This window comes from Chiloscyllium plagiosum, unplaced genomic scaffold (genome assembly GCF_037043375.1).
Source record: "Chiloscyllium plagiosum isolate Xiang-an unplaced genomic scaffold, Cpla_swu_hap1 HiC_scaffold_2, whole genome shotgun sequence".
NCBI lineage: Eukaryota > Metazoa > Chordata > Chondrichthyes > Orectolobiformes > Hemiscylliidae > Chiloscyllium > Chiloscyllium plagiosum.
Window position 1 is genome coordinate 70,183,712 of NW_028270140.1, and position 18,828 is coordinate 70,202,539.

General features: G+C 40.8%; 1 protein-coding gene across 1 annotated transcript in view; it reads left to right on the forward strand.

Moving 5' to 3' along the window:
* Positions 1 to 18,828, forward strand: part of LOC122561225 (uncharacterized) — a 152,305-nt gene that overhangs the window by 23,087 nt on the left and 110,390 nt on the right. The gene's annotated exons all lie outside the window — the stretch shown is intronic.

Sequence of the window (18,828 nt, forward strand, 5' to 3'; positions counted from 1 at the left end):
CAGGGATGGTGCAGGAGGGAGGGTTTCGGGCTTTTGGATAATTGGAGCTCTTTCTAGGGTAGGTGGGACCTCTATAAACAGGGTGGTCTTCATCTAAACCAGAGGGGTACCAATATCCTGGGTGGGAAATTCACTAAAGCTTTAAAGGTGGATTTAAACTAACACAGCAGGGGGATGGGAACCAAAATTGTTGGACAGGTACAGAAGAGGATGAGAGTAGGGAGTTCCCAAATCAAGTATCTGACACTGGCAAGTGAGAACCTGGTTTGAAGTGTGTGTACTTCAACGCGAGGAACATCCGAAATAAAGTGGGTGAACTGGCAGCGTGGGTTGGTACCTGGGACTTCGATGTTGTGGCCATTATGGAGAAATGGATAGAGCAGGGACAGGAATGGCTGTTGCAGGTTCCGGGATTCAGATGTTTCAGTAAGAACAGCGAAGATGGTAAGAGGGGGAAGTGTGGCGTTGTTGATCAGGGACAATATTACAGTTGTAGAAAGGATGTTTGGGGACTTGTTAACTGAGGTAGTATGGGATAAGGTTAGAAACAGGAAAGGAGAAGTCACCATGCTGGGAGTTTTCTATAGGCCTCCGAATAGTCCCAGAGATGTAGAGGAAAGGATAGCAAAGATGATTCTCGATAGGAGTGAGAGAGGCAGTGTAGTTGTCATGGGGGACTTCAACTATCCAAATATTGACTGGGATCACTACAGTACGAGTACTATAGATGGGTCAGTTTTTGTCCAGTGTGTGCAGGAGGGCTTCCTGACACATTATGTAGACAGGCCTACAAGGGGCGAAGCCACTTTAGATTTAGTTCTGGCTAACGAGCCTGGCCAGATGTTAGATTTGGAAGTAGGTGAGCACTTTGGAGACAGCGATCACAATTCTGTCAGGTTTACTTTAGTGATGGAAAGGAATAGGTGTACTCCACCAAGCAAGAGTTACAGCTGGGGGAAGGGAAATTACAATGCAATTAGGAAAGATTTAGGAAGCGTAGAATGGGGAAGGAAACTGCAGGGGATGAGCACATTAAAAATGTGGAGCTTATTCAAGGAAAAGCTCCTGTGTGTCCTAGATAAGTATATACCTGTCAGGCAGGGAGGAAGATATAGAATGCGTGAGCCCCGGTTTACTAAGGAAGTGGAATCGCTGGTCAAGAAGAAGAAGGCTTATGTTAGGACAAAATGTGAAAACTGTTAGGGCGCTTGAGGGTTACAAGGAAGTCAGGAAAGACCTAAAAAGAGAGGTCAGAAGAGCCAGGAGGGGACATGAAAAGTTGTTGGTGGATAGGATCAGTGTTAACCCTAAGGCTTTCCATAGGTATGTCAGGAATAAAAGAATGACGAGAGTTAAATTAGGACCAATCAAGGATAATAATGGGAAGTTGTGTGTGGAGTCAGAGGAGATAGGGGAAGCACTAAATAAAACATTTTTCGACAGTGTTCACTGTAGAAAATGAAAATGTTGGCGAGGAAGATACAGAGATACTTGCATCTAGACTAGAAGAAATTGAGGTTCACAAGGAAGAGGTATTAGAAATACTGCAGCATGTGAAAGTAGACAAGTCCCCTGGGCCGGATGGGATCTATCCTAGGATCCTCTGGGAAGCAAGGGAAGAGATTGCCAAGCCTTTGGCATTGATCTTCAAATCATCATTGTCTACAGGAATAGTGCCTGAGGACTGGAGGATAGCAAATGTGGTTCCCTTGTTCAAAAAGGGTAGTAGAGACAACCCTGGTAATTACAGACCAGTGAGTCTCACTTCAGTTGTTGGTAAAGTTTTGGAAAAGGTTATAAGAGATAGGATTTATAACCATCTAGAAAAGAATAATCTGATCAGGGACCGTCAGCACGGTTTTGTGAAGGGAGGGTCATGCCTAACGAATCTTATTGACTTTTTTGACTAAATGACCAAACAGGTAGATGAGAGTAAACCGGTTGATGTGGTGTATATGGATTTCAGCAAGGCGTTCAATAAGGTTCCCCACAGTAGGCTATTATACAAAATGCGGAGGAATGTGATTGTGGGAGACTTAGCAGTTTGGATCAGTAATTGGCTTGCTGAAAGAAAACAGAGGGTTGTAGTTGATGGAACATGTTCATCCTGGTGTCCAGTTACTAGTGGTGTACCACAGGGGTCAGTGTTGGGTCCACTGCTGTTCATCATTTTTATAAATGGACTGGATGAGGGCTTAGAAGGGTGGGTTAGTAAATTTGCGGATGACACTAAGGTCAGTGGAGTTGTGGATAGTGACGAAGGATGTTGTAGGTTGCAGAGACACACGGATAGGATGCAGAGCTGGGCTGAGAGGTGGCAAATGGAGTTTAATGTGGACAAATGTGAGGTGATACACTTTGGCGGAGTAATCGGAATGCAAAGTACTGGGCTAATGGTAGGATTCTTGGGAGTGCAGATGAGCAGAGAGATCTCAGTGTCCATGTACACAGATCCCGAAAGTTGCCAACCAGATTGATAGGGTTGTTAAGAAGGCATACAGTGTTTTGGCCTTTATTAATAGAGGGATTGAGTTCCGGAACCAGGAGGTTATGCTGCAGCTGTACAAAGCTCTGGTACGGCCACACTTGGAGTATTGTGTGCAGTTCTGGTCACCGCATTATAAGAAGGATGTGGAAGCTTTGGAAAGGGTGCAGAGGAGATTTACTAGGATGTTGCCTGGTATAGAAGGAATGTCTTACGAGGAAAGACTGAGGACCTTGAGGCTGTTCTCGTTAGAGAGAAGAAGGTTGAGAGGTGACTTAATAGAGACATACAAGATAATCAGAGGGTTAGATAGGGTGAACAGGGAGAGCCTTTTTCCAAGTATGGGGACGGCAAACACGAGGGGATACAACTTTAAAGTGAGGGGAGATAGGTATAAGACAGATGTCAGAGGTAGTTTCTTTACTCAGAGAGTAGTAAGGGTATGCAATGCTTTGAGGAGAAAGTGAGGTCTGCAGATGCTGGAGATCAGAGCTGAAAATGTGTTGCTGGAAAAGCGCAGCAGGTCAGGCAGCATCTAGGGAACAGGAGAATCGACGTTTCTGAAGAAGGGCTTATGCCCGAAACTTCGATTCTCCTGTTCCCTGGATGCTGCCTGACCTGCTGCGCTTTTCCAGCAACACATTTTCAGCTATGGAATGCTTTGTCTGCATTGGTAGTAGATTCGCCAAGTTTAAGTGCATTTAAGTCGTCATTGGACAGGCAAATGGACATACATGGAATAGTGTAGGTGGGATGGGCTTCAGATTAGTATGACAGGGCAGCGCAACATCGAGGGCCGAAGGGCCTGTACTGAGCTGTAATGTTCTATGTTCTATGATTTAAAATTTCACCATCTACCATGGGAGGATGTGAATTTGGGTCCCCAGAACATTATTTGGGTCTCAGGATTAACAATTTTTCAATTGTGTGAAATACACACCTGGTTCACTCATGTCTTTTAAGAAAGGAAACTGCCATCATTACCTGGTCTGGCCTACATGTGACTCCAGACCCATAGAAATGTGGTTGACTCTCAATTACCCTCTGGGTATTTAGGGATGGACAACAAATGCTGGCCTAGCCATTGGTGCCATCATCCCCATGAATGAATTTTTAAAAAATAGATTTCTTTGTTAAGATGGAGAGTGATATAGTCGAATCCTAAAGCTGGGTCATGAATCTAAATAAAGGGAACTATGAAGAAGCACAAATTGACCAGGATAGATTGTGGAACCTTACTAAATAGTGTGATGATAGATAGACTAATGTTTAAAGAATGTGTGCACTGATTGCAATGATAATTAATTTCTATCTGTCACAAAAATAAGATAAAGGTGGCTCAATAATGGTTTACAAATGTAATTAGTGATAATATTAGATCCAAAGAGGAAATATTGCCAGAAAAAGCACAAACCTGAGAATTGGGAGCAAAAGAGGGAAAATGTTTGATAAGAGGGGAAAAAATAGAGTAAAATTGTAGGGGACACAAAAACTGACAGGAACCACTTTTACAAATACGTGAGAGAAAAATCAAATGTTGGTCCCTTACAGTCAGAAACCAGGGAAATTATAATGGGGAGCATAGGAAAGGCAGAAAAATTGAACATGTACTTTGGTTTTGTTTTCACAGAAGAGGGCACTAATATCCTTCGAGAGATGTTAGGAACCCAAGCATCTAATGAGAGGGAGAAATTGAAGAAAATCAGTATTTGTAAGAAAATGGTGCTGGCGCAATTAATAGTGTTAAAAGCTGATAACTTACATCCCAGAAAACTAAAGAAAGTGGCCCTGGAAATAATGGATATATTGGTTTTCATTTTCCAAAATTATGTATACCCTGGAGCAGTTCATACAGATTGGAAGCTGACAAATGTAACTGCTGTATCTAAAAAGGGAGAGAAAAAAGTACAGATTCCAGACTAGTTAATGTAACATCAGGTGTGGGGAAAATGCTATATTTATCATAAAAGATATGATAACAACAGTTGAAAAGCATTAAAGGGATTGGGCAAACCCAGCATGGATTTATGAAAGGAAAGTCCTGCTAAACAACCTTTTGGAAGTTTTTTGAAGATGTAATTTGGAGAATGGATCAGGGGGAACCAGTGCATTTGGATTTTAACAAGGCTTTTGGTAAAGTCCCACAAGAGACATTAGTGGGCAAAATTAAAACACAAGGCATTGATCAAGTGAAATAATATATTGGCATGAATAGAGAATTAGTCGGCAGGCAGGAAACCGAGTGGAAATACATTATTTCCAGATTCACTGATGACACAAAATTGGATAAGATTGTGTGCTGTGAGAAGGATACAAAGAGGCTTCAAGATCATTTAGACATGTTGAGTGAGTGGACAAACAGTTGGCAGATGCAATACGTTGTGGCTAAATGTGAAGCTATGCACTTTGGTCTTAAAAACAGAAAACAGAGTAATATTTAAATGGTGATATATTAGGAAATAAAGATTTATAAAATAATCTGGGTGTCCTTGTACATCAGTCAACGAAATTTGGGTGGAGAAATGACAGATGCAATTTAATCTGGACAAATGTGAGATGATGCATCATGGAAGACCTACTGTAGGAGGGAAGTCTACAGTAAATGGTAGAAACCTTAGTAGCATAACCATACAGAGGGACTCAGGTGTACAGGTCCACAGTTCCCTGAAATTGGCAACACAAGTGGATAATGTGGTTAAGAAGACATATAGCATGTTTGCCTTCATTGGTCGGGGAATAGAGTATACAAAAATGACACGTCATATTGCAACTATGTAGAACTTTAGTTAGGACACATTTGGAATATTGTGTACACTTCTGGTCACCACAAGATGGATGTGAGGCTTCGGAAGGGGTACAGAAATGGTTTACTGAGATGTTGCCTGGTTTGGGGCATATTAACTATGCGGAGAGATTGGACAAACTTGGTTTGTTTTCACGTAAACACTGAAGGATGAGGAGCGACCTGATGGAAACGTACAAAATTTTGAGAAGCATGGATAAAATGAATAGTGGACTTTTTTTTTGTTTGCTCCCCCAGTATAGAAATGTCAGTCATTAGTGAACATGGGTTTAAGATAAAAGGGAGTAACTTTAAAGGAGAGCTAAGAAGTAAGATTTTTACACAGAGGGAAATCCACTGCCAGAGGTACTAGCAATAACAATGTTTAAGATGCATCTTGACAGAAAGATGAATAGATAGGGAATGGATGTATGTGGACTGTGTAGAGGCAAAACATTTTTAGCTCATAAAGGCATTATGTCTCTTGGTGAACCAAAAGGCCTGTTCCTGTGCTGTAACTGTTCTTTGCTCTTTCAAAATAGTGAGGCACCTCCAGCAAGTAATTGGGATGGCAAAAGGTTTGTTGGCCTTCTTTGTAAGAGGATTAGTAATCAGAATAGTAATGTCTTACTGCAATTATACAGGGCCTTGATGAGACCACACCCGGAATAGTGTATACAGTTTTGGTCTCCTTACCTAAGAGAGGATAGAGTTGCCACAGAGAGAGGACAACAGAGGTTCACCAGATTGATACTGGGGATGGCAGGACTATGAGGAGAGATTGGTTTGACTGGACCTGTATTCACTAGAGTTTAGAAGGATGAAAGGGGATCTCATTGAAACTTTTTAAATTCTAGCAGGGCTGGACAGCATCGAAAGGGGGGATGTTTTCCCTGAATGGGCAGTCTAAAATCCAGGGATGCAGTCTCAGAATATGGGGTAGACTATTTAGGACTGAAATGAAGAAAAGATTTTTCACTCAAAGGGTAATGAGTCTGTTGAATTGTCTACCACAGAAGACTGTGGAAACTAAGTCACTGAATAAATTCAAGAATAATATGGATTTTTTTAAAAAATTATGAAATGCATCAAGGGGTATTGGGAGAAAGCAGGGATATAGCATTGAGATGAAGGATCAACCATGTTAATCTTGAATTGTGGAGCAGGCTTGAAGGGCCACACGGCCCAGTACTTATCCAAGTTTCTATGTCATGTTCAATTAATTTGGAATTAAATACCAATCTTACTAATAATAATGATCAATAGATGTTTTGGATTGTTCTAGATGCCCACTCCCTTTCACTAATGTTTTTAGGGAAGGAAATCTGCCATCTTTATCCAGCCTGGACTGTATGTTATTCCCAACCTACAATAATGTGCTTGACTCTATCATTTGCTGAACTGGCCTAGAACATCACTCAGTTTCTAGAGTAATTAGGTGACAAATGCTAGCCTTAGCAGTAATGCTCACACCACAGGAATGAATAATAAAAAACACTTGGAACAGAATTAAATGCCCCTTCTTGAGATGTGTTTGGAAGCAGGGTGCAGGTGATTGGGAGGGAAGGTGCCAATTGTGATCTTGCTGTCTTCCCAATCCTTGCAAAATGGGAATGCTTTCAAGACCAATTAAGGGTTTCATCCTAGTGGGGCTGTGCCACTGACCCTACAGTTAAGGGAATGCTGGTGCAAAGATCTGGGGGCTGGGCAGTTGCCAGTGTGAACAGAGTGAACTGGTATAAGACCTACCTTTGCACTTTCAAATTGATCCCCTCAGCCCCCACTGGGTCAACCCTGGCTACTCCCTAGTGAATCTGCCAGACTGATCTTGCTGTTGCCTGTCCAGTGATCGTCCATGGTATAAGCTTCGCTGCAGAATGCTGAGAATCACTGACCTCTTGCTGCTGATCCATTTCTTGCCTCAATCCTCTGTGCCCTCAGCCAGATTACTTATTTCTAGCCTGTGTTGCTCTGCAAATCTGGGGCTCCATTGAATGTTTTTCCTGCAGCATACTAACTGTCCACTGTGGCACGACTGAGCATGAGCTGTTGGCATCCTGGTATCCTTTCTCTTCCCTAGTGTTCCATTTAAGTTCCTTTTAAATTAATTTAGTGCAGTATCCTGTGACAGGGATACCCATAACCATAAGAAATGCAGACTGGATGAGTCAAAGACTACAGGCAGCATGACAAGGAAGCTAGCAGTGAGGGACCATGTAGTCAGACCGACGAGGGGAGAAGCCATTTTGGATTTGGTGTTTGGCAATAAACTAGAACAGGTATCAGATCTTGCAGTGGGAGAACACTTTGGTGACAGTGATCACAACTGCCTCACATTCTCTGTAGCCTTGGAGAGGGAAAGGAGCAGTTACCGAGGGAAGATATTTAATTGGGGGAAAGGAAATTATGCTACTATCAGACAGGAGTTGGGAAGAACAGACTGGAAGCAAGTGTTCCACAGAAAGGGCACAGCAGACAGGTGGAGACTATTTAAGGAGTAGTTGTTTGAATGATGCACAAATTTGTTCCTCCGAGACAGGTAAGAAAGGGTAAGATTAAGAAACCTTGGATGACGAGAACAGAGGAGCTTCTCGTCAAATGGAAGAAGGCAGCTTACGTAAGGTGGAGGAAGCAAGGATCTAGCACAGCTTTAGAGGATTACAGACTTGCTAGGAAGGAGCTCAGAAATGGACTGAGGAGAGCCAGGAGGGGACACGAAAAAGGCTTGGCCAGAAGGATTAGAAAGAACCCAAAGGCATTTTACTCGTACATGAGGAATAAGGGAATGCTCAGGGAGAAGGTAGGGCCGATCAGGGATAGCGTAGGGAACTTGTGCGTGAAGGCTGAGCAGATAGGGGAAGCCATAAATGAGCTTTTTGCTTCGATTTTCACTAAGGAAAGGGACCTTGTTGTGAATAAGAACTTTGAGGAGCTGGGATACAGTCTTGACAAGATCAAAATTGATGAAGTTGATGTGCTGGAGATTTTGGAAAACATTAAGATTGATAAGTCCCCAGGGCCAGGCCAGATTTATCCTAGGCTGCTCCAGGAAGCAAGAAAGGATGTTGCTAAGCCATTGACTAAGATCTTTGCCTCCTCACTCTCCACAGGAGCCGTACCGGAGGACTGGAAGAAGGCGAATGTTTTTCCTCTTTTCAAGAAGGGTAATAGGGACATCCCTGGCCATTACAGAGCAGTCAGTCTTACGTCTGTGGTCAGCAAAGTTTTGGAAAGAATTCTGAGGGATAGGATTTATGACTATTTGGCAAAGCATAGCGTGATTGAAGGCAGTCAGCATGGCTTTGTGAGGGGTGGTCATGCCTAACAAATCTTATTGAGTACTTTGAGGAGGTGAGGAGACAGGTCTATGAAGGTAGAACAGTGGATGTGGTGTATATGGACTTCAGCAAGGCATTTGATAAGGTTACCCATGATAGGGCCATTCATAAAGTCAGGAAGTATGGGATACCGGGAGATTTGGCGATCTGGATTCAGAGTTGGTTGGCTGACAGAAGACAGAGTGGTTGTAGATGGAAAGTATTCTGCCTGGAGGACAATGTTGAGTGGGGTCCTGCAGGGCTCTGTTCTTGGGCCTCTGCTCTTTGTAGTTTTTATAAATGACTTGATTGAGGGGTGGATTAGTAAATTTGCAGATACACAAAGGTTGGAAGTGTCGTTGATAGTGTAGAGGGCTACTGCAGGCTGCAGCATGACATAGGCAGGATGCAGAGCTGGGCTGAGAAATGGCAGAAGGAGTTCAACCTGGATAAATGTGAAGTGATGCATTTTGGAAGGTCGAACCCGAATGCTGAATATAGGATTAAAGACAGGACTGATTAAATTGGATTAGATTTCCTACAGTGTGGAAACAGGCCCTTCGACCCAACAAGTCCACACCGACTCTCCAAAGAGTAACCCACCCCACTCTGACTAATGCACCTAACAATTATGGACAATTTAGCATGGCCAATTCACCTGACCTGCATATCGTTTAAAATGTGGGAGGAAACCGGAGCACCTGGAGGAAACCCACGCAGACACAGGGAGAATGTGCAAACCCCACAGACAGTCGCCCAAGGCTGGAATTGAACCTGGAACCCTGGTGCTGTGAGGCAGCAGAGCTAACCACGATTCTTGGCAGTGTGGAGGAACAGCGGGATCTTGGTGTGCAAGTATATAGTTCCCTCAAAGTTGCCAACCAACCGGATAGGGTTGTTTTAAAAAAAAAAAAGCCTATGGTGTTTTGGCTTTCATTAACAGGGTGATCGAGTTCAAAAGCCACAAGGTTTTGCTACAGCTCTACAATTCCCTGGTGAGATCACACTTGGAATATTGTGTCCAGTTCTGGTCACCCTACTATAGGAAAGATACAGAGGCTTTGGAGAGGGTGCAAAGAAGGTTTACCAGGATGCTGCCTTGACTGGAAGGCTTGCTTTATGAAGAGAGATTGAATAAGCTTGGACTTTTCTCTCTGGAGAGAAGGAGGAAGAGAGGTGACCTGATCAAGGTATACAAGATAATGAAGAGGAATGCTTAGAGTCAATAGTCAGAGACTTTTCACCAAGGCAGGATTGACTGTTATGAGGGTTCATAGTTTTAAGTTATTAGGAGAAAGGCATAGAGGGGATGTCAGAGGAAGGTTCTTTTCACAGAGTTGTGAATGCATGGAATGCGCTGCTAGCGGTGGTGGTGGAAGCAGAGTCATTAGGGATATTTAAGCGACTGCTGGACATGCACATGCATAGCACTGAATTGAGGGGTGCGTAGGTTAAGTTATTTTATTTTACATTAGGATTAACCCTCAGCACAACATCGTGGGCCAAAGGGCCTGTTCTGCGCTGTACGTTTTTATATTCTATGACTAGCTTAGCCCACAGTAGAACCAGGAAACTGAGGTTGGAAAACTTGTGTGCTGTCCACATCCTGATGGATCTGGCACCTGTATGGTGTGAATTGCAACCTCTGCACTAAAAAGGAGCAGATGATTTTTTTTATCTCCACATAGCCAATGAAACACATGCAAAATTTGTTCCATACCATTTTCCTGCAAGTCCTTCTTATTCATTTCCATTATGACAGATAGGAGAGATCCAGGAATCTCAATCCATGGCTGCCTGTTAACTAACCAGAGTGGTTTCCTGGATTAAAACTCAACTCAAAGTAAAAAAGTACATTACAATTTCTGTTTTAGCTAATTTATTTGTAAGTGTAGCGATGGATAAATAATGAATTCACTACTATTCAGCTTTTCTTCACTAACCTTCTATAAGATGAACTTTTACTCATGTTTTTACAGCATTTATTGAGAGCCATCTGAATTTAATGTTTTTTTAATCCCATGTTTATTGACCTTTTTTAAATAAAGCCTTGAAAACAGTAAAGTAATCTCTGACAGAGAATAAATGTTGCATTTTTCATTTCAAGATTTCTAGAATGATCCATCATGAAATTGGCAGTGTGTTCCAGTATCTGCGTGTCTAACCAAATTATTTAAGTCTCTGCATGCTTAATCATGATTTGAGCTTGTCAATGTTAAGGTGGACTTAGTTCTATATTAGAAGAGTAATGCATTGAGTGTTACGATGTTTATAAGTTCTATCTTTGTAAACAAACAGCCTTTCAACTGACATATCATGAGCAATACTATGAGAAATTCCTTGTTTCATATTTTGAGCAGTTCTATGTTATGAAAACAATTCTCTGTTATTCATTTGTGTGCTATAAACATTGCTAGTATTTATTAGCAATCCATAAATAACTTTGTGGAAATGGCGGTGAGCCTGCAGTCCATGTTTTGTGGTTGGTACACCAAGAGTGCTGTTAGAGAGGGACTACCAGACGTTTGACCTAATGATAGTGAGTAGTAATAGGGTTACAAGTCAGGATGATGTGTGACTTGGAGAATAATTTGCAGGTGTTGGTATTCTTATGCATTTGCTACTCTTGTTCTTTTATGTGGTATTTGTCATGGGTTAGAGGTGATATCAAAGGAGCCTTGGTGTGATCTTGTAGTTTATCTTTTGGCTGGTGCACACTGCTATCATTGTGTGCCACATGTGAAGTGCATGAAGTCTATCTAAGGAACAAGAATGTGGTCCTGGTCAAGTATGCCAAGCTGCTTGAGTGCAAATGCGGCTGTACTCAACCAGGAATGGAGAAATATTCTGTTACATTCCTAGCTTCTATCTTGTAGATGGTAGACAGGTTTTAGAGAATCAGGCAATGAGATGCATGCTGCAGCATTCCAAAGCTCTGATATACAATTGTAGTCACAGTATTTATACGGCTGATCTCATTAAGATTCTGGTCAGTGGTGTTCTCCAGAATGAATATAGTGGAATTGTTCTGCAATAGTACTTTATTTGAATGTCAAAAGGAGATGATTAGATTCTTTCTCGTTGAAGTTGGTCATAGCTGGGCCCATGTGCAGTGGGAATGTTACTTGCTACTTATCAGACAAAACCTAAATGTTATTAAGGTCTTGCTGCGTGGGGATGCAAACTGCTTCAGTATCTCAGGAATTGCAAATGGCCCTGATTTTTGTAATTATCAACAAGCATCCCCATCTCTGGTTGCGTTTTGAAGAGACACTGTCATGAAAATATGCACTCTTATTACAAATACTGATAGCTGATGTAATACTTAGGACCTCTGTTAAAAGGAAAACAACTTTTCATGAAATGGGTCACTGAATTTTAAAATGGGTGCCGAAGGTAACTGTGGAAGAGAGGCCAAGTTTCTAAAAATGAACAGCTCTTACGTGGGTCAACAGATATGTCTTGGTAGTTTCCCTGCGGTATTCCATACTTGCAATTGTTCAAACTGTCTGGCAAAAACCTCAGAACAATGAGCAACAGCCACCTCCATCTGCAGAAAGTACCAGCAACAGTGGAAACCTGTTAAAACCAGTTATGGAAAAATATGGAAAAATTACTTAATGGGACAAATGCCTAGTTCTGCTCCTGTTACCTACGGTGACATTTGCCCTCGATTTCTTTACAGATCAGTTTTGCTTGATCCTTGATGTCACACTAGTAATGATGTGCCCTTGATGTCAAGGGTCTCATTTCATGTCTGAAATGGATTTCACATCTAAGTTTTAACCAAGGGCTGTAATAGGGTCTGTTGTTGCGGTAAGCCTTGTAGAATACAAATGCGCTTTGGGGAACATCATTGCTGAGCCAGTGTTGCTTGACAGCACTGTCAATGACACCTTAAATACTCTGCTAATGATAGATAGCAGACTGATAGGGTGTGAAATAGTCACATTCAATTGTGCTTTTTTTGTAGACCTGACATAACTGGATAGTTTTCCACATTGTCAGGTAAATAGTAATGTTGCAGCTGTACTGGAACAGATTGGCTAGTTCAGAAGACTTGTGCTGTATTACTATTGCTTAAATTATGCTAGGGCCCATAGCTTTTGTAATGTCCTGTGGCTTTAGTCATTGAGAGCATGTGGAATTTTTAAATTGGCTGAAGACTGATGTCTGTGATACTAGGCCATTTAGGAGGAGTTTAAAATGGATCACTCACCCAACCCTTCTAGCTGAAGATTTTATAGGTTCGTCTTTCAAAAGTGTTGAGTTTCCCATTGTTGAGGTCAAAATCAATTCTAAAATCAATTGAGTGCATTGTGAATGACATAATCCATCGTGTTGCTGATAATTGAGAATAGAATGATGGAATGGTAATTGGCTAAATAGGATTGTTCTATTTTGTCTGGACAGGACATAGCAGTTGCACTGGAGAGTAACTGATCTTATTAGGTGAGTGGTTTGGTCCAGTTTTGCTCTGTATCTCCAGAGAGTGTAAATACACAGGTCTCTGTGCGGCTTGTAGGCAGAGACAGATTTCAAGGAGGGTGCGTTTGGTGAAGTACTTGGCTCTTTCTTTGGTGTAACAGAAGGAATTGTTGCTGAGTAAATGGTAGACTATACTGTTTGTAATAAATGGTCAGGTCAGTTAAACTATGTCAGGACACCTTGGCTGAATGGAATGTACAGCATATGGAATGTGTGGAATGGTGGGCCCTCCATGCGATTGAGATGAGCATGTATCTAGGAAGTGTTTGTGCAAGCTTGATTTATTGGTTTTGGAAATGAAGCAGCTGCAAGAGTCACTGTTATGTATCTGCAAGGTGATGGGAATATAGGGGTAGCAGGAAGATGATGACCCCACTGCTTAGGTGTGTGCAACAGATAAGGAATGGATGATCTCCAAACAGTGTCAAGAGAACCAGCTGCTGGAGCAGTCAGACTCTGAGACAGTCTCATTTGAAACTCTCTGTTATCTGCTTTGGATACTGGTGAGGGTGATGGTTCCTCAGAGCACTGCAGACCGAGCCAAATCAGTGGCACCACAGTTGGCTTAGTTACACAGATCGGGAGGCAGAAGAGTGAAAGAGCAGTACTGATAGTCAGTACTTTAGTTCTTTAGTCAGGAGAACATCGGTATTTCTGTATCTAATTTTTTTTTAATACTATTTCTTTCTTCTTTCATTATCCAATCATGGAAGGACTGTTATTCTAAACTTGTTATTTCTTTATTTTTCTACATTTTTCCCCAAGAATTTGTACTCCAGAATCTGTACCTCGGCATCTTTGTACCTAAGATGGTGTGGTAAGTGGTGACTTGTAAACTTTTCACATACTGATATGAGTATGTGGTGATAATAAAGCTAATTTGATTCAAAATATCACTCCAGAATTTATGCTACCTCCCTGGTGCCAGGGTGAAGGATATCAGAAAATGGCTGCAGCACATTTTTCAGAGGAGGGTATGTTGATGCTGTCACTTTAAAAAGGTTGTTTTGTCCTGGGTTTTTTTGAAGAGAAGTTGTAAAGACAGAGGTGCTGGGAAATCGAGAGAGCTAGAAAGCTAAAACAGTTTAACAATGGAAAGGGAATGGCCAGTTATCCCAGTTCAGGGTTTTCTAGTTTGTTGTAGCTGTAAGCATCACAAGATGTGAGTACCAGAAGAGTTGCAAGCTTCAGTAAATGATTTCTAACTGTCTATCTCTGATATTTCTCTTGTTGTTCCCTCCCAGATTGGACTTCTGCCTATAAGAATCTGTGTTTGAATTTACTTTTTTGCCAAGGAATATGTTTATGGGATGTTACTGTATTGGAACAGTTAATTAGTTAAGTTGCTGTATCGGGTCAGTTAAGTTTTCCAGTAGTTAGGTTAAATTCTGCTTTCTTTTGTTCATGTTTCAACTGTAGTGTTTAAATAAAATTCTGCTTTGTTTATAGCCAAGTGATTTGAGTAGTTGCATCACACCTGGAACACCCACTTCACATCTGTCTTTAAATTAAGATAAAGTTAGGGTCTGGGCAACCTTCTTAAAATATTTTGTGGGGGTCTGACCTTGTCCACAAGAAGGATGAGCAACTGGAAATTATGGGCCCTATCAGTGCCAGTGACTCGGGTAAGAGGGATGAAGTCCTGAAAACTGACTTTGAGCAGTTAGGAAGGAGATTGAAAAGCAGTACCTCCTAATTTGTAATTGTAAGGTTACTTCCAGTCTTGCATGTTTCTGATCATCGAAATAGGAGAATTGAACAACTGTTCACATGGCTGGTAATCTGGTGTAGGAGGAGGGGCATCAGATTTCTGAGGAATTGGGACAGGTTCTGAGGAAGGTCAGGTTGTATCTCTGCAGGACGAGGAATAAGTTCCTCATGGGGAGATTCTAGTAGGGCAGGGAACTTATGAGGGAGCTCAGATTCAAGAAAAGCACATTTAGGAAAAAGAAGCAGAAAAATAGTAAGCTATAACAAAATGCAGATGAGTCAATGGCGAACATCATGTAGAACGATAATGGAGAATGATGTTAATGTGGTTGAATTAAAGGTACTCTCTTTGTGTGTAGCATTCACAAAAAAGATGTATGTTTTGAATGCACATATTGTAATTAATGGATGTGATTTTATTGCCATTATAGAGATGTCTCTTTAGCTTCACCAAGTTTGGAAAGTGAACATTCAAGGTATTCTACATTTAGAGGAATAGATGAAAAGGAGGTATGTCAATGCACCCAATTAAGGATAACATCAGTAAAAGAGGATCCTTGATCAAAGTGTCACACTGTCAAATCAGTTTGGGAGGAATTAAGAAATAGCATGGAGAAGCTGACATTGTTTATAGAACACCAAAGTGTAACATTAATGTTGAGCAAGCTTTGAATCAGTAAGTTAGAGATGCACATTATGTGAGTAATACAATAATAATGGTTATCTTTAGTTTCCATATAGACTAATCAGCACTAATATTGTGCAGAATGAATTCCTGGAGTATGTACAGGATGGTTTCTGGGACAGTTTATTGAGGAGCCAACTCAAGATCAGGCTATTCTGGATTTGGTATTGTGTGATGAGGAAAAGCTAATTAATAACCCTGCTGTAAAACAACCTTTTTGAAATGGTGAAGTATGAATATTACATTTTTTATCCTGAAGCTTGGATCTTAAATCTGAGCAAAGAAAACCAAGAGTATGAAGGGCAAGTTGGCTAGGTTGGATTGGGAAAAGAACTAATAGTAGACAGGCAATACTATAAGGTCTGCAATAGATATATGTTCTTCTCAGGCACGGATTCTGAAAGAGCAAGCTGATTAGCCATGGTTAATACAGGAAGTCAAAAATCTATTAAATCAATGGAAGTGACTTATAAGATTGTCAGAAATAGTGGTAAGCTTAAGATTTGGGAGCAATTTATGACCCAGCAAAGGAAGGAAAAAAATTAAAAAGGTCAGGCATAAAAAATATGAATCTAAGCCAGTGAAGAAAATAAAGACGAACTGTAAAAAGCATCCATCAATGTGCAAAGAAAAAGATTAGCAATGATAAATGTGGGCCCATTACAGATGGGGAGAGGAGACTATATATGGAGAGCAGGGAAGTGACAGAGAAACTAAACAGTTCCTTTGCATCTGTGCAGGAAATCTCCCAGAAATACTAGGCAACCAAGCGACATGTAAAACCGAAGAGCTAAAAATATGTAATATTAATAAAAAGGTAGTACTTGAATAATTTGCTGGATTGAAGGTAGATAAATCTGATACATCAGGTGCGTTTCTTGCAGAGTGTCAATGTAAGTCATAGTGGAGGTAGTGGATGCATTGGCGATTATCTTTTGTAATTCTATATATTCCAGAAAGGTTCTTGTTGACTGAAGGCAACAATTTAACTCCACTGTTGAAAAAGGGAGAAAGAGATTGAATGGAGAACTAAAGACCTATTAGCTTGATGTCAGCAATAGGATAAACATCAGAATTTAGAAAAAAAATGTAAAAGTAGGCAGAGTTGACACAGATTTATGAAATTGTGTTTGTCAAACATGTTAAAGTTCTCTTTTGAGGATGTTATTTGCAGCTTAGATATAGGAGAACCAATGGATGTGGTGTATTTAAATTTTTGGAAGGCTTTTGATAAGGTCCAACATAGGAGGTTAGTGAAGTAAGTAGAGCACGTGAAATTGAAGAAGGTGATGGATAAATTAGTATTGAGAACTGTTTAATAGACAAAAACAAAAGAGTAAGAATAAATGGGTTTTTCTCAGGACTAACAAATACTGAAAGGGGAAATGCTAGGTCCATGACTATTCACAATCTACATTGCGATGTAGGGACCGTGCATAATATTTCCAAACTTGATGATGACACCAAACTGGGTGGAATTCCAGGAGACTTCAAGAGAATTGGAATGGGCTTGAATGTGGCAGTTGGAGTATAAAGTAAATAAATGTGAAAATATTCATTTTGGTGGATAAAACAGAAATGCAGAGCATTTCGAAAATGGACAGAGGCTGGGAACTGTGGGTGTCCAAAGGGATCTGGCATCTTTGTCCATGAGCCATTTAAAGCTAGGATTCAACAAGCAATTAAGGCAAATAGTATGCAGTTATTCCTTTCAAGACAATTTTAATATCAAAGTAAAGATGTCTGGTTGTGGTTATATGGAGCCTTGGTAAGACTACACCCAGAATATTGTGTACAGTTTTGGAAGGAAGGAAGTACTTGCCATAGAAGGAATGCAATGGAGATTCATCAGATTAACCCCTAGGATGGCAAATTTGTTTTATGAGGAGAGATTGGGAAAACTGAGTCTCTAGAATTTTGAAGAATGAGAGATGATCTTATTGAAACTTACAAAGTTCTTATATTAGCAGAAAAAATGTGGATACAGACAGGATATTTCCATTTACTAGTGACTTGAGAACAAGGGGACATAATCTCAGGATTGATGAAGCTATTTAACACTGAGATACAGCATCAGTATTTAAACTGCAAGATATGTGTTTGTGACATTGCTGAGATATTACTTAAACTCTATAGAAGAAAATTATATAACAGTTATCAAAAATTTTAAAGATAGTGTTTAAATGTAATTTTTATTTCTTAAAAATATTTTATGATATTGCTATTTAAAAGGTAGGCGTGTGGGCTTGGGGAATTGGGTTAGGACAGTTAATCGGAGGTCAAGACTGGGGAACTCTATATAAAACAGAATGCAAGAGCAAAAAGAAAACTGCTATGGGAATGTGTCCTGTGAATTTCAACTCCCGACCTTGGTTGAGGTTCCAAGCTGTGATCCTAGAGGGTGGCCCAGTCCTGTGACCATTCAGTCTCTAAAGCCTGCAGATTCTTTAGGGAGATGGAATGCCAACAGCGGGGAAATGGATAACAGCAGAATGAGGTGGCGAACAGTCTTGCTGCTCCTGGTCCACTAGCAATACTGTAGGGGATATTTCCTTTGCTCTCATTCTTGTACTTGTCTTCCTTGGCTGCCAAATTTTCTGATGGCTGTAAAATTCAACTGTAGTTCGAGACAAAAAAAATCCTAATGCTAACCCATTCCTGAAGAAGGGTTATACCAGGCTGGCTGGCTTGCTATGCTCCTCTAGCCTCCTGCTTATCTACTGTGAAATTCAATTGGTCAGGCTCCAACTTTTGAAACAGAGAATATAATTGTTATTTTTTTTTAAACTTCCAAAGAACAATTCCTCTACTACTCGTGACAGATCTATCCAATTTCTCCTAGTTACTTAGGAATGTCAGATGATTTAAAACCTGGTCTAATGCCTGGGTAATGATCCCCTGCCGCACCCCCAAATCCCAAGCCACCCCTCCATTCCTTCCAATTATCCTCTGACAATCTAACCAAAACCAGATCCCTGGCTCAACCTGTCTGCTCCAACCACCTAACTACCCTGATCCTTGATTATCCAACCAATTACCTCCCCAGCTGCTCATTCTATGCACCTACCTTTTCAGTCATGCAATCTTATTCATTAGCACATTGCAGCCTTTAAGGAGTTACCCAAATACAGCAACTGATATTGTAGAAAGGTGGCACGTGATCCTTTTTGCAGGTCTCTCTGTGGATTCCTACATTGAGGGATTCCTTCTGTATCCTGCATTGAATATTTAGCATTTTTAAACATAACTAGGAGAGAACATAAGGCCAGATTTTCTGAAGATTGACAATTGCATACATAATGCATTCTGCACTCTGCACCTTCTTTGTTATGAAATGAGTGAACTCCACATTTTTGACTGG